Genomic DNA, 16,439 nt, shown 5'->3' on the forward strand with positions numbered 1-16,439 from the left:
TAGTTTAATGGCTTAGTCTTCGAGTGGTAAAATAAAAGGTTGAGGTATATTCCAATGCAAGAATCCTAGAAAGACTTCTGTAAATGACATTTTAAGTAGGTGCATCTTTGCTGTTACTTGTATTCTCACCATCGCCCTGCCTACTCTCTTGCTTGACCTCTATAAATACAAAAACTTGTCTAGGTGTGTAGATGTGCTCATGTAGCTTTTGTTTTCTGTCCCTATCTCCAACCTCTTACACGTGTTGCTTAAACCACTAAGATGTCCTTGTTTCTCAAGTAGGTTGTCACATTCTGATACCTGGGTAAGACTTCCCCCGGTACTGGTATTCGTTTAGCCGATGGTGAATTTTATTAGGTTCATTTCCTCTGGTGCCCACCAAGCCCTATCATTGGCATAGGAACTCAGTTCCTTGGGATAACTTTGGTGTGGTCAGCTCTTTGCTTTATGACTGTCCCAGGGATTTTAAGTGTTGTTCATGATTCTGTTCTTTGAAGCTCAAGACTGCCACTGAAAAGTTGACATTCTCGACAACAAAGTAAGCCAATGCACAAGCATCTTGAGAGAAATTCGGTGGAAGGGACTATTGCCTGGAACAGAGGATCTGGTTAATCAGAGTGGAGTGGGGTATGAACTGTACTTTTAATGATCATTTAAAAAAAATAGGAAATCTGGGGTCCAGTTTCTTTGAGGTCTTTGAATTCAGGCAAGATTTAAATGTAAGACATTCCAAATGGATTGCTAATATAGCTGTATTTAAAAGAGCTAACTTTTTCTGATTGTTGTTAGACATTGTATCAGGTACTATAAATTATTTAATTCTCATAGTGACTCTGAGATGCATTATTACCACCCTGTTTTATAGGTGATGCAGATGAGATACAGTCTTTGGTAATTTTCCGAAGGTCACATAGTAAGTGGCCAAGTATTTCCAGTCATCTCTGATTCCAGAACTTATTTTCTTTTTTAAAAAAAATTTTTAAAGATTTTATTTATTGGGCGCCTGGGTGGCTCAGTCGTTAAGCATCTGCCTTCGGCTCAGGTCATGGTCCCAGGGTCCTGGGATCGAGCCCTGCATCAGGCTCCCTGCTCCGCGGGAAGCCTGCTTCTCCGTCTCCCACTCCCCCTGCTTGTGTTCCCTCTCTCGCTGTGTCTCTCTCTGTCAAATAAATAAATAAAATCTTTAGATTTTAGCAGGCTTCCCGCGGAGCAGGGAGCCCGATGCGGGGCTCGATCCCAGGACCCTGGGACCATGACCTGAGCCGAAGGCAGATGCTTAACGACTGAGCCACCCAGGCACCCCATCCATAGCTTATTTTCATTGTACTTTTCTTCACCCTGCTCCTGTGTGGCTCCTAATTGATTTTTAAGTATTTATCCCAAGCCCTAGACTAGATAGCTTATAAGGTATGATTTCTTAGAAAAAACATGGGTTTTAGCTAGTTTGCCAGGGAAAACTTTAAGGGCAAATCTGAGGAGTAAAAGTTATATATTGTAAATTCAGTAAATCACTTTGGGCATTAACAAAGAGACCTTAGTACTCTGTATATCAAGGTGTTTCATTTCCAACATTTTAGGAGGATGGAGTACATTTGGCGAATCTTTAATGTTACGAGTCATCTCAGCCCCTTGTTACATGTGCTCTTGGCCCCAGTTTTTACTCAGTTTGAAATATGAAATGACTGGAAAAGATGGCAGCTTTTGAAAAGTATTCCAGCTAGCTTATTGGCATCCAGGTAAATGTCGTTTGAAGTTGCCTTGGGCAGCCGTAGGCATTCTAAGAATGTCGTCATTGCTCAGAAGATACTTGGGGCTTGTTTAAAATTGCTTTCAGAAACAATTTTATAAACTGAGAGAAGCAGCCCTATTCAGTTTCTTCACCTTATTTGCCATATTGAGACAAGTCTTGGCTATTTCCAAGAATTATCTTTTTCTCGGAGATTTGCCACCTTTAAGCATATTCAGAAGAATGTGTGCTCTAAAAGCAATCACAAACAAGGCATTTCAAATAATAGGTGCAGTAAGTAGTATTTAGAGTAAGTAAATGGCTGGTGAGGTGAGTACTTTGAAATGATTATCACTCCTCATTCAACAGGTAAAGCACAGGAGAAAGATCTAATTCCTACTCAAAAGGAGCAGGCATTTCAGTGGGGAGACATGTAAATAGTTAATAAAATAATACAAAAACCTTAAAAGATAGACATGCTATAAATATTCCATCCCCATTCAAATGATATTTGAGAGGAGCAGTGAAGAGTAATGGGGTGAGAATGGGCTGATCTGAATTTAGAGTTTCATCAGCTAATAGGTAATGTGTGTTGTGCTCCCGTTAAATTCTAAGCATTGTGCTGGTCTGAGATTTCTTGGTTTTGGCAGGATGGGGACCTAAAGTCTCTGAACTACTGCTGAGTTTATCAATGGACGGTGTTGGTGACTGTGATGTACCTACTTTTTAAATAAATTCACACTTGTCCCCTGTCTGCACCAAGTGTTCTAGACTAGCACTGTTCAGTAGGAGGATAACACAAGTGATATGTAATTTTAGTTTTCCTAAGAAAGCAGCCACAATACAAAAGGTAGAAAGACACAGGTGAAATTAATAATTTTATTTAACCCAATAAGGTCAAAATATTTTAACATGTTGAATTAGTATTAAAAAATAATTGAGATTTACTGGATTTCATTTTTTTTTTCAAATCGAGTCTTCAAAATCTGGTATATTGCACTTAGAGTATGTCTCATTTTGAATAAGGCACATTTCTAAATGCTCAATAGAAACAAGTGGCTAGCAGCTTCCATATTGGACAGTGCAGTTCTAGAATATGGGAGAGAATGGTTATAGTAAGTAGGATGCAACTGGTGATGGGTTTTAAAAGTTCACCTGTAGATATGCACATCTTATCTGCTCACCTACACTGCCCTAAAACTAAATGGGCATCATTTTTTTAATTGTGTGTCAAAACTGTAGCTTAAGATGTCTGGAGGCCCCTGGGTGGCTCAGTTGGTTAAGCGTCCTACTCTTGGTTTCAGCTCAGGTTATGACCTCATGAGTTGTGAGTTGGAACCCCCGCACTGGGCTCCACACTCAGCAGGGAGTCTGCTTGAAGATCTCCCTCCACCCCTGCCCCGACTCGCTTGCATGCGCTCTCAAAAAAATAAATCTCTTTTTTTTAAAAAAAAGTGTCTATCCAAGCTTACAAAACTACCATCATTCTCCCCTTTTGAGGTTAATGTACTCCCTATCAAAGCTTGAGATCTAACCATTAAGAATTGGCAAAAGACCTTAGCCGGTTCAGGGCCCAATGATTAAAAATTAGGGCAGTCCACCACAACTTCAGCATTATGTAGCAGCCAGTAAGTAGTGGTTGTCACATTTATTTATTGCAGGAACAAGCACCCCAAGTTTTATGTGGATTCTCTTAGTTCAGTTATGTGAAAACAGTACAAATAATTTCCAAGCAGTTGCCCTGTCATCTGAAATCACTACATTTGAATATTCTTGGCATTTGTTAGAAACCGCTAACCTGGATTTATGTTTCTACTTTAGTTAGAAAGTAAGTGATATATTATGTTTAAGTGACTTCGAGTGGAGGGGGGAAAGCTGACATGAGGATAAAGGCTACCAAATCAGACTTCAGCCCAAGTGAAAGCAAGTGTTTCCTAACACCAAGTCTTTCTGACGCGATTGCTGAAAGTTTGTTTTGCTTTGTTCGACAACATGGAGTGAAATATTAACTCCTGTGAAAGAAGAGCCCTTGGAGTTGAGGTTTGGGGAAAAGTTGATTCATTTACGTTGGCTTTACTTGTATTTTCTGTGTGAATATAGTGTAACATTTTCTGTAGCCTTTTAATTTAGGAATCTGAAAATCCATTTAGTAGTAGAGGATGGGTATTGGTTTCAATCGTGTGTGACTCAAATATGTCTCCAGCATGTGACTGACTGCTTGCTTGGATGAGGCCAGAGGAGCACATCACCTCGCTTTTTTTCAGTATTTTGGGTGTAGCCCTTCTAGATTAAAGGTAAAAATTCAGGAAGAGTTATTCTGTTGTGTCTCTGCTCTGCCCTTTCATGGATAAGGGAAAGAATGGAACAGTGTGAAACTCTGTTAGCACAAAGGTACAGGATTGTTTTCTAAGAAGGAGACCAACTCAGCAACTAAGCCCAAATTCTTCCCTATTGCTCCAATGAAAAGGAAACTCCCCAAGTAATTAATGCTGTCTTCTCCAGCATCTGAGTTAATCCCTTTTCTCCACATTTGGGGACCAGTAAGTAGCATCTACATTTTTAAAAAAGATTTTATTTATTTATTTGACAGAGAGAGACACAGGGAGAGAGGGAACACAAGCAGGGAAAGTGCGAGAGGGAGAAGCAGGCTTCCCGCCGAGCAGGGAGCCCGATGCGGGGCTCGATCCCAGGACCATGGGATCATGATCTGAGCCGAAGGCAGACGCTTAACGACTGAGCCACCCAGGCGCCCCAGCATCTACATTTTTAAACAGGAAAATCATTCAGCCTAATCTGCTAAATAAAAATACACTCCAAACTTCATTTTAGTATAGATACTATCTAACAACACTTGTACAGACATGGACACTGGCTGGGCCCTTTCTCTGTTATTTTTTAAAAGTCTGAGGTCAAAATCACCTGGAAAAAAAAGCTGGAAGAGCCCTCATTCTTTATTTCCATCCTACCCCATTTCCTTCAGTCCACACTACTGGAGTGGTACATTTGATTTTGAGTACCTTACAAGTTACCTGTCCAGAATATATTAACTAGGCCTGGCTTAGGCCTTATTTCTTGTTTAAAATGCCAACTTATAAACATGAGCCTAGAAACTTGAGTGGGCTAGATTCCTGACTCCTGACATTTTTGTGGATGACAATACATACTCATAACTGTTCCAAAGAGGTACTGTGAGACCCACTCGAAAGCATTTTGTGATTTCCAGCATCCACCCTCCAATCACCAGCACTGTATACACACATTGGTTCTACTGAAAGGTAAATGTGAATCGCCAGCATGGCCCTGAAAGGGAAGGGGAGCTGGAGAGATGGTTATGGATTGATTAATAGATCAATAGATGTGCTGTACCTGTTTATCAGCTAGCAGGCTAGGCCTTTTCACTTTTGTCCTCTGATACGCTTTACAGTTGGTGGGCAACTTTGCACTTTATATTATATTTGCACTTTATAACTGAAAAAGAATCAGAGGCTAAGTGACATCCTCTGGGTCCCACTGCTAGTATTAAACATTCAAAATAAATTTATTGTAACCTGCATCCCAACATTTCAGGTGTAGGAGATACTGTGGTGAATAAGACAAAGGTCCTTGCATTCATGGAGCTTACATTCTAGTAGGGAGAGGCAGGTGATACCTTTGTAAATAGAGATTAAAACTGGTTAAATGCTGGGGAGAAGATTAAAATGGTCTGATGTGATTGTGACTGAGATGGAGTAGGGTGGTTGGAGAAGACCTTTCTGAGGAGGTGACACAAGCTGATACCTGAATGAACAGGAAGCAGAACATTCCAGCCCCAGGAAATGAGCTCAGGTCATTATTTAGAGGGAGGAAAAGGAGCAATGTTGAAGAAGGGGGAGAAGAAATGAGTCAGGGGCCAGTCTGTGAATGTTTTATAGTCTAGGGAAGGAGGATAGGATTTTATTCTGAGATGAGAAGCTGTTGGAGTCTCAATCATGGAAGTGAAGTGTTCTGACTTAAATATCTACTAAGTGGCAGACTCAGAGCTACAAAACAGATCTGACTCTAGGGCTGCTGCATGTTCCATGACACCACAGAAGACTCTCCCTTCCCTGCCCCTTTCCTTCCATAAGTGGAAGTACAATGAAGCTGGGTCCACAGTACCCAGTGGAGAAGGCTCTACAGTGCTCTAAGCTTTTGAAACTTGGTTTGTGAGATTCATATAAACAGCAAGGCGGCTCTTTATGTTATTATAATCCAATTTGAATGATTTTTTCTGCCATCACCGAGGAATCCTCAGTTAACGGGGACACAGTGCAACAAATAAGATGGAACTAGCTTCTCACTGATAACTGGGCCAGCATTGCTCTGTTTTTCTTGGCTAATAACTGTAGGGGGCGGGGTTGGCCACATAATGAACCAAAGGGACAGCAGTTTTTAATTTTTTAAAGAGCCGATTACTAAAATCCTTTTCATTGGATGCCTCTAGGTGACTTCTTTACTTGTCAGTGATTTTACTGTTGGGCAAACTAAATTCAACAAACTCAGATGAATCTAGTAAATTTAACATACATTTGTGGATTAACTAATATGCCCTGGCATTTTATGAGTGACAGTCACCCAGATCAGTTGCCTGCATCCATGCAGGTCTACATGCAAACCATCCTGAGAAAGAATTGGTAGTTGAAAAAATGGAAACTCCAGATTGGCTGCTTCTAGTTGTTTAGGGGATATGAGGCCCTAACCTAACCATGCAGTAGGGGTCCCAACCTTGGTGTCAAAGTTCATCTTTTGGATTTCAGATATAAGAGCAAAGGGCCAAATAAAATAGGGCCAAAGGAAAGGCAGTTATGGACTACAGCATAACAATCAGGACCAACTACATGGAAACTGGCTCCTCTTCTGCTTGTTATGGTGGCAAATATTGCTTCCCTAGTCCAGTAGGTAGGTCCATGTTGCAGGCTTACTTCATCCCTCTGCCATGCCACCACTAACTGTTGGGATGGGTCTGATGGTGATTTCATAGCCACATACCCTCTGGATCCCCAGTCCTGAGATTTTCAGGGCTGCAGGTGAGTGCACATGGAACAGACTCATTTGCAGATCCTCTCAGGCTAAGCAACAAGTTTTGGGAAGAGGCCCTGTTCAATGGGTGTGGAAACTAAGTTACTATATCACTGTTATTGTGACAAAGGACTCTGCAAATAGCATATTTGATATGGATCCTACTCCTTTGTAAGACACTTGCCTGGGAAAGTTGACTCTTGGCTTTCGCCCCCTGAAACTTCCCTCTATCTTTGCTCCTTCAAAAGAATCTATTCACCTGGAGATCCAACTGAATTATTAGAATTGTGTCTGGACACGGACACATGGCCCCAGGAACATTGCTTAAGAGGCAATATAAGGTCCAGGGCCTTAACAATAATGAGCAACAATGATTGTATTGAGCAAATGACCCATTAGAGAGGTTATTTGGAGACCTAAAGATGCAGTGAAAAGAACATAGGTTAAGAGCCCATCAGACTTAGATTCATAATGCCTCTTAAAAGCAGTGTGGTTTTAAATGACACTTCTCTGAGTCACAGTTTTCCTTTTTGCAAAGCAGGGATAACGCCTACTTTGTTGAGAAGCTTAGCGATCACATAGGTAAAATCTCTAGCACTTTAAGAAACATTCTATTTAAGATATTAGTAAGATAGGAAAGCAGTACTACCCAGTGTAGAAGAGGTGGCTGAACCAGCCTCCAATGGCTGTGAAGTCTGTACATCTGATTTTGAGACATTTAAAGAACACTGAGCATGTTGTCTGGGAAACCAGCTTCAATAAATACAAATGCATCTGAACAATGTTCTTTGGATGTCCAAGAAAGCCTACTAGGTGTGTGTGAAGGAGATAGGCAGGATGACAGAGTTGTTCTAGAATAAGATGGGACCTGTACGTTGTGAGACAGTAAAAAAAAACAACCCCATGTAACAGATTCCTGCTTTACCAGGTAAACTAGGATTACACATTATTGCCTGTGAAACAACAAATCAAATCAATGGCTGAAGGTTTGTTGCTACGGCAATTTTATTTATTTTTTTTCTTTTTGCTCAGCATATAGCCACTGTTTAGCATCTACAACCATAGCTAGATAGGCAAGTAATTAGATATGCCAGGTGCAAAAAAAAAAAACTAAACACAAAAAAATCAGTTAAATAGGATAAATGCCAAAAGAAGCATCTCACAATGGTTCTTTTAAAACTTGCATATGGCTCAACAAAGATTCCACACATGCTGAGTGATACCAAAAAAAAAACCTTTTGGAAAATACTGAGAAGGCAAAGAAATGTGGAAAGTGTGGATCTTAGGCCCAGGGAAAGCTTCTGTCAGAGACCAGTGACTCCCAGAATCTTACCTAGAATTTTTCCTGTTTCTCTTTCTCTTATAATTTGGCGTCCTCTTCTCTAGGAACAGCAGCTTTCAGGTATCCCTTAGCAACATTTTAGACACTTTATCCAGCAGTTTGTAATTCGATCCCCAGTTCTGACTTGAACTGAGATTTTTCTTTGTTCTTCTGAAAGGAGTGAACAGCCTGCAAAAAGACCACTGAGACAATTCATCTAGAGGGAATCCCTTCTTGCATTACCCCATCCATCACACAAAGCCTTGATGCTTTCCTCAACATGCTCAGGACAGTTCAAGGCTTCAACCACCTGAGATAATTGCTCAGAGAAAAAAGGACTATTGGACCCTTGATTCTTCTCTAGTTAACACTGATTTTATCCACCCCTATGGTATTGTTCCTTTATGTAAGAATTGTTTATCTTCCTATTACAGAAGAAATTTCCTCATAGTTCTAACTATTCTCCATACCCCAACAACTCAAAAGTCTGTATCTCTAGGCCTGACCTCTCCCTGGAACTTTAGTTCCCCAGTTGTTTGCTGGACACCTCAACCTGACTATTTTACAGGTACTTTAGACTTGTGGAATATCCTTCCCTATTTCAGTAGGTGGCACCATGTACTGATTGGCAGTGGACTTGAACTTCTAGGCCTAACTAATGAATGGGCCATTTCTCAACAGAAAAGATCATGAAGTTGGCAAGAAGCTTCTAAGAAATCTTGAGCATGACTGAGCCAGATCCTAAGGATTAGTGTAAAGAGGAGTAAAGATCAGAAAATCTACCTTGGCAGTGTATGGCTGCCAAAAACAAAAAAGGTTAAGCCATCTAGAGGGGAAATGCCAGTAGGTAGGAAGACTCTTAAGGGAAATCTGACCAGCAAAAACTAGAAGAACTTTGGTATAAGAGTATGTGATGAAAGTGTGGACAAGTTGATGCTGGAAAGTACACTGGTGAAAATGAGTTTTGAGAGGTTAGGTTTCAGGACAGTAATAAAAGTTGCAAAGTCTCAGTGCTACACTGACAGTTGTAAAACACTGGGCCAGTTACTTGTCCTTTTGGCATCTCAGTTTCCTTATTTGTAAAATAAGGGATTTGGACTATTTTTCCCCAGCTAATTAAATTTTTCAACTTTTATTTTGAATTATAAATCAACAGGAAATTGGAAAGATAATAAAGAGAGATACTATATGCCCTTCACCCAGTTTCCCCCATTGACTACATCGTAGGTAACTATAGTACATAGCAAAACAAAGAAATTTGTATTGGTACAATGTGCACCCAATGTGTAGTTCTGTGCCATCTTATCACATGTAGATTCATATAACCACCACAACTATAAAGATACAGAATTATTCCATCACCCCAAAGATCTCCCTCATGCTACCAATTTATATTCACACCTGCTCCCCCTACATTACCACCACCTCTAATGCCTGGCAATCACTAATCTCTTCTTCATTACTATAATTTTGTCATTCATAGAATGTTATATAAATGGAATCACACAGTATGTGACCTTTTAAAATTGGCTTTTTGTCATTCAGCATAATACCCTTGAGATCCATCCAGATTGTTGCATGTATCAGTAGTTAGTTCCTTTTTACTGCTGAATAGTATTTCATTGTATGGATGTACCACAGTTTAACCATTCATCTATATTTTAGGACATTTTGGTTGCTTTCAGATTTGGGCTATTACAAATAATGCTGTGAACAATTGTGTAGAGATTTTGTGTGGACATAAGTTTTCATTTCTCAAGGATAAATGCCCAGGAGTGTAACTGTTGGGTCTCATGGTAAATGTATGATTAGCTTTTAAAGAAACTGCTAACTTACTTTCTAGAGTGGCTGTAACATGTTACAATCTCATAGCAGTGTATGAGAGATTTATTTTCTCCACATCCTTCCAGCTTTTGACATTGTCGCCATTTATTATTTTAACTGTTTTGACAAATATATAATGGTATCTCATTGTGATCATAGTTTGTATTTCCCTAATGCAAGTAATGTTGAACATCTTCTCATGTGATTATTTGCCTTACATATATCCTCTTTGGTGAAATATTTCTTTATATATTGTGCCTGTTTTCTAATTGGATTGTTTGGGTTTTTTCTGTTGAGTTTAATTTATACATTCTATCAGTCTTTGTTAGATATGTGGTTTGTGTGGTTTGTAAATATTTTCTCCCAGTGTGTAGCTTGTCATTTCATCCTATTAATGGAGTCTTTTGCAGAGCAAAAGTTTTAAGTTTTAATGACATCCAATTTATTGATTAATTTTCCCCCTATGGATTGTGCTTTTGGTGTCATGTCTAAGAAACTCCTCTCTAAGCCCTGAGTCCTAAAGATTTTCTCCTATGTTTTCTCCTAAAAGTGTTATAGTTTTACATTTTACATTTAAGTCTATGATCCATTTTGAGTTTTTTTTCCTTTTTGCTTATAAATATCCAATTGCTCCAATACTATTTGTTAAAAATATTATAATTTCTCCTTTAAATTGCTTTTGTACCTTTGTAAAAAATCAGTAGATTATACTTGTGTGGGACTATGTCAGGGGTCTCCATTCTATTCCATTGTTCTACATACCTATCTCTCTACTGATACCACAGTCTTGATTACTATAGCTATATAATAAGTCTTGAAATCAGAGTGATTCCTTTCACTTTATTCTTCTTGTTAAAAATTGTTTCAGTTATTCTAATTCCTTTACCTTTTCAGATAATTTTTAGAATAATCTTATCCATAGTTACAAAAAAAAATCTTGTTAGGATTTTGATAGGAATTGAATTAAAACTCTATATCAGTTTAGGGGAAATAGACATCATTACCATGTTGAATCTTCCAGTCCATGAACACAGCATGTCTTTCCACTTATTTAGATCTTCCTTGGTTTCTTGCACCAGCACTTTGACATTTTTAGCATACAGATCTAGTACATGATTTTTTAGGTGTGTACCTAAGTATTTCATTTTCTTTGTAATGATTATAAATGTGACTGTATTTTCAACTTCAGTTTCTTCACGTTCATATAGTATATAGAAGTGTGTTTGATTTTTGTGTGTTGATCTCGCATAATACAATGTTGCTAAACTCACTTACTAGTTTTATAAAGTTTTTGTAGATTCCTTGGGTTTTTTATGTAGACAGTTCTGGCATCTGTGAATAGAGACAGTTTTATTTCTTCCTTTCCAATCTATATACATTTTATTTCTTTTCTTTAGCTTATTGCAGTGGCTAGAATTTCCATTAGGATTTTAAATAAGAGTGGTGAGAATGGGCATCTTTGCCTTGTTCCTGATCTTAGCAGGAAAACATAGTATTTCCCCATAAAGTATGACATTAGATGTAGATGCTTTAGATGTTCTTTATGAGATTAAAGTAGTTCCCTTCTATTACTAACTTGATGAGAGTCTTTAATCATAAATGAGTATTAGATTTTGTCAAATGCTTTTTCCATACCAATTGATAGTATCATATGATTTTTCATCTTTAATTTGCTGATGTGGTACATTACATTGATGGAATTTTGAATATTGAAACAGCCTCACACACCTGGAATAAATCTCATTTTGGCATGGTGCATAATTCTTTATACATTAATGGATTTGGTTTGCTAATATTTTTTGAGGAATTTTGCATCTATATTCATAAGGGATATTGGTCTATAATTTTCTTTTTCTTTTACTGTTGTATTGTCTTTGATTTTAATATCAGGGTAATGCTGGCCTCATATTATTAGATGAGAAGTGTTTCTTCATCTTAAGTTTCCTGGAAGAGATTGTATAAAATTGCTGTTAATTCTTTTTTGGAAGAATGTTTGGTAAAATTTTCCAATGAGTCCATATAGCTTTTCTTTTGGGGAAGTTTTAAATTATAAATTCAATTTTTTTAGTGGTTATAGGACTATTTGTGTAGTGTATTGCCTCTTGGTTGAGTTCTTGTAGTTTGTGGATTTTGATAAATTTGTCTAATTTTTCCCTCTAGTTATTAAAGTTATGAATGTAAAGTTGTTCATAGTATTCTCTTGTTATCTTTTTAATGGCTGCAGAATCTGTAATGTTATCTCCTATTTCATACAAGATGTTTGGTGGTTTGGATCTTCTCTCTTTTTAATCAGTCTTATTAGAGTTTTATAAATATTACTGATTTCTTCAAAGAACTTTTTGTTTCATTGATTTTTCTCTATTGTTTTCCTATATTTGATTTCATTGATTTCTACCTTTTATTATTTCCTTCCTTCTGTTCACTTTGAGTTTACTTTGCTCTCCTTTTTCTAGTTTCTTGAGGTAGGAACTTAGATTATTGATTTGAAATAATTCCCAATCTAGAATGTAAGCATTTAGTGCTATAAACTTCTTTCTTAGTACTGCTTTAGCTCTGTCCCACATATTTTAGTATTTTGCATTTTGGTTTTCATTCAGTTGCCTGTATTTTTTTTAAATTGTAAGTTTATTATCAAAGATTATCTTTTTTTAAGATTTTATTTGTTTATTTGAGAGAGAGAGAGCATGAGCAGGGAGAGGGGCAGACTGAGAGGGAAAGAATCTCAAGCAGACTCTGTACTGTGCCTGGAGCCCAAGGTGGGGTTTGATCTCACAAGCCTGAGATCATGACCTGAGCCAAAACCAAGTCTGAGGTTTAACTGACGGAGCCATCCAGCACCCTGTTGCCTGTATTTTTTTTTTTTTATTTCTTTTGAGACTTCCTCTTTGATCTATGCATTGTTAAGAAGTGTGTTGTTTAATTGCCATTTTTTTTAGAGACTTTGCTATTGTCTTTCTGGTTTTGATTTCTCATTTGATTCCATTATACTGAGAAAACATAATGTATGACTTCGATTATTTTAAATTTGTTAAAGTTGGTTTTATGGCTCAGGATATGGTTTATCTTGGTGTATGTCCCATGGGTGCTTGAAAAGAATGTATATTCTGCTGTTGTGAGGTAGAGTGCTCCTTAAATGTTGATTAGATCTTCCTGGTTGATGGTGTTTTTAGTTCTAGTCCTTACTCACTTTTTTCTGTCTAGTTTTGCCATCAGTTTTTGAGATACAGTGTTGAAGTCTCCAACTATATTGTGGAATTGTCTATTTCCCCTTTGTTTTCTGTTTTTGCTTCAACTTTTTTGAAGCACTGTTTAGGATTGCTGTATCTTCCTGGTAGCCTAAACATTTTATCATTATGTTTTGTCCTTTTCTCTTTCTGGTAACTTTCTTTGCTCTGAAGTCTACCATATCAAAAATTAATACAGCCACTCTCATCTCTTTTTATTAATGTATATATGACATATCTTTTCCCAACCTTTTACTTTCAGCCTACCTATCATTATATATTTGAGGTAAATTTCCTGTAGACAACAAATACTGTGTCATTTTAATCTACTCTACTAATCTTTGTAATTAATATACTGACATCATTTACATTTAATGTAATTATTGATATGTCAGGGCCTAAGTCTGACATTTTATTGTTTTCTGTTTGTCTCATCTGTTCTTCATTTCTGGCTTTATTCCTGCCTTCCTGTAGGTTTTATTTTTAAGTTTTTTAGAATTCTATTTATCTATAGATAAACTTTTTACATAGTTTCTTTAGTAGTTTGATATGTACATAACTAACTATAGTCTACTGGTGTTAATATTTTACCACCCTCAGTGAAGTATAGAAACCTTACCTCCTTTATTGTCTCTTCACTGTCCCCTATTTATAATATTGCCTTAAATGACTCCTCTACATACACTGAGAGCCACATCAGATATTGTTATAATGTTTGCTTCAATTGTTAAATATACTTTAGAAAACTCAAGAGGATAAGGAAAATCTGTTGTATTTACTCATATTTCTACTATTTTCATTGTACTTTCTTCTTTCCTGATGCTCCAAGATTCCTTCTTTTGTCATTTCTTTACTGTTTGTAGAACTTCTTTTAGCCATTCTTTTAGGGTAGGTCTGCTGGCAACAAATTCTCTTAGTTTTCCATTATCTGAGAATGTCTTGATTTGCTCTTTGTTCCTCAGGGATATTTTTGCTGAATATACAATTCTGAGATAACAGTTCTTTTCTTTCAGTACTTAAAAAAATTTGTGATTTCTTCCCTTCCTCCTTCTTCCCTCCATGGTTTCTGATGAGAAATCCATTATTCTAATTGTTTTTTCTCTATAATTAAGGTGTCATTTCTCTCTCACTGCTTTCAAGATCTTTTTTGCCATTATTTCTTTGAATACTTTCTCAGCCACACCTTCCTTCTTTTCTCCTTCTGGGACTTTGATCGCATGAATATTAATTTTTTTTTTCTGTTGTAGTCTCACGGTTCCCTAAGGTTCTGTAAACTTTTTTCAGTTTATTTCCATTCTCTTGTTTATTTTATTTTTTTAAGTAGGCTCCACACCCAACATGAGGCTTGAACTCACAATGCTAGATCAAGAGATCAAGAGTCGTGTGTTCTACCTGCTAAGCCAGCCAGGCATCCCCCTTTCTCTTATTTAGACAAGATAATTTATATTGGCCTTTTTTCCAAATTCTCTGATTCTTTCCTCTTTCTTCTTCATTCTGTTGTGGAATTTATCCATTGAGCTTTTTTTTTTTTAAATCTCTGTTATTCTATTTTTAGTTCCAAAACTTCCATTTGGTATCCCTTTATATCTTCTTTTTATTTGCTGAGACTTTCTAATTCTTGAATTATTTCAAGCACACTCATAAATACTCACTGAAGCATTTTTATGATGACTGCTTTAAGTTCCTTGTCAGATAGTGCTAACGTGCCATTTCATTGTTGTCATTATTTTTTTTTTACTCAAATTGATATTTTCTTGGGTCTGATATGATGTCCTTGTGTCATGAATGATTTTTTTATTGAAACCTGGACATTTTTAGTAGTATGTAATGAAACTGTGGGGTTTAAAAAAAATGTGTTTTAGCAGGCCTCCTCTGACAGCATGCCAGTGGAAGAAAGGTACACTACCTCATTACTGTCAAGTTAAGGTTCCCCACTGGGCCACTACTGATACCCCAGTGTTGAGGGGCTTCTCATTACTGCTATGTGGGGGTGGGAGTTCAGGTACCCCACTAGATTTTCTCTTATACCACCAGGGATGCAAGGGACAAGGATACCATGTGTTTCTGCCTGGCTGGGATGAAAGTCTGAGCTCCATACTTGGCCTACTGTGACACCACCATGGTGATGAATGGAGGAGAGGTTATTTGCTACAGCATGATGAAAGCTCTCCACTTTGCCTTTGCTGGCTGGGGTGAGGCTGGGACCACAGTTTTTTCCATGGTGTTTGACTGAAGTAAAATTATTATTGTGTAGAAGTTTTTTTATCTTTCTAGGCTGACCCTTTCATGATTCTTTGGCTAAAGAGGGAAAGATTTTCATTGACTTTTTATATCAGTGCCCATTGGCATTTTTGGGTTTCTGGCTTCTCCAGCACCAAGTGTGGGATATATAAGACAAAAAAGAAACCTAGAGCACTCACTTCAAGTGAGTCACCCCTCTGGTCCTGAGGTCCCTAGCTGGTCTGACTTCTTATCTCCACCTTTCAAAGTCTTCTTAAATTTGTTTTATGTATAATATTCAGCATTTTTATCTGTTTTCATAGGTGGGATAGGGAAAAACCATTCCCAGAAATTTCAGTGGATTTGAGGTAACTCTGTGAATCCCCTAAGAGTCACAGAATACAGTGTGAAAATTACTGGATCTGAAGTTCTCCACTGGTTTAATCCTGACCTTCTTTGGATCTTTAATTTCCTTCTGGTATGACAGCCCTTAATTGTATTGACTAATGATTGTGAAGAAAGAATTCAGTTGGCTAGAAAAAGGGAATTAAGGTAAGTTTGTTTGTAGCCCCTATGCTCTGTCAGTATATTTAAAGGGCTCCTGGAGTTCATTAGTTACAACTATTTATAGAGCTATTGAACTAAAAGTAGCTTTGCTTAGAACTTGACTTTCCCTGAAACCTGGCTTTCCTTGATTTCCAGGCCCAGCCTGGTTGACAGGTGAGTTCTAACCTTGGAAGGACCCGGCTTGGATGCTTGAAGCTGTTCAGCCTGAAAGGAAGGCTTAGGCTAGGACTTACTGGGATCAGGGAATTTAGAGCCTACCAAACAATGTGGCACCTCCGAGTGGTGGGGGCTGCCAGATGACCAAGCTCCCCTGCAGATATAGGGAATCTCTCACCTGGGGGCAGGGGAGATGAGGAAGAAGGTAATGGCCACAATTGCTGAGAGGCATATACAGGACAAGTCCACCTCACTAAAGTATGTGGACAGAAGTTTAGGCATGTTCTCCACTTTTCCTTTCCACAGGTGCTGCCTTAGGAGCTTCCCTGCCTTTAATTGCATGTTATTTGCTACTCTTTCCCAT

This window comes from Neomonachus schauinslandi, chromosome X, assembly GCF_002201575.2.
Source record: "Neomonachus schauinslandi chromosome X, ASM220157v2, whole genome shotgun sequence".
NCBI lineage: Eukaryota > Metazoa > Chordata > Mammalia > Carnivora > Phocidae > Neomonachus > Neomonachus schauinslandi.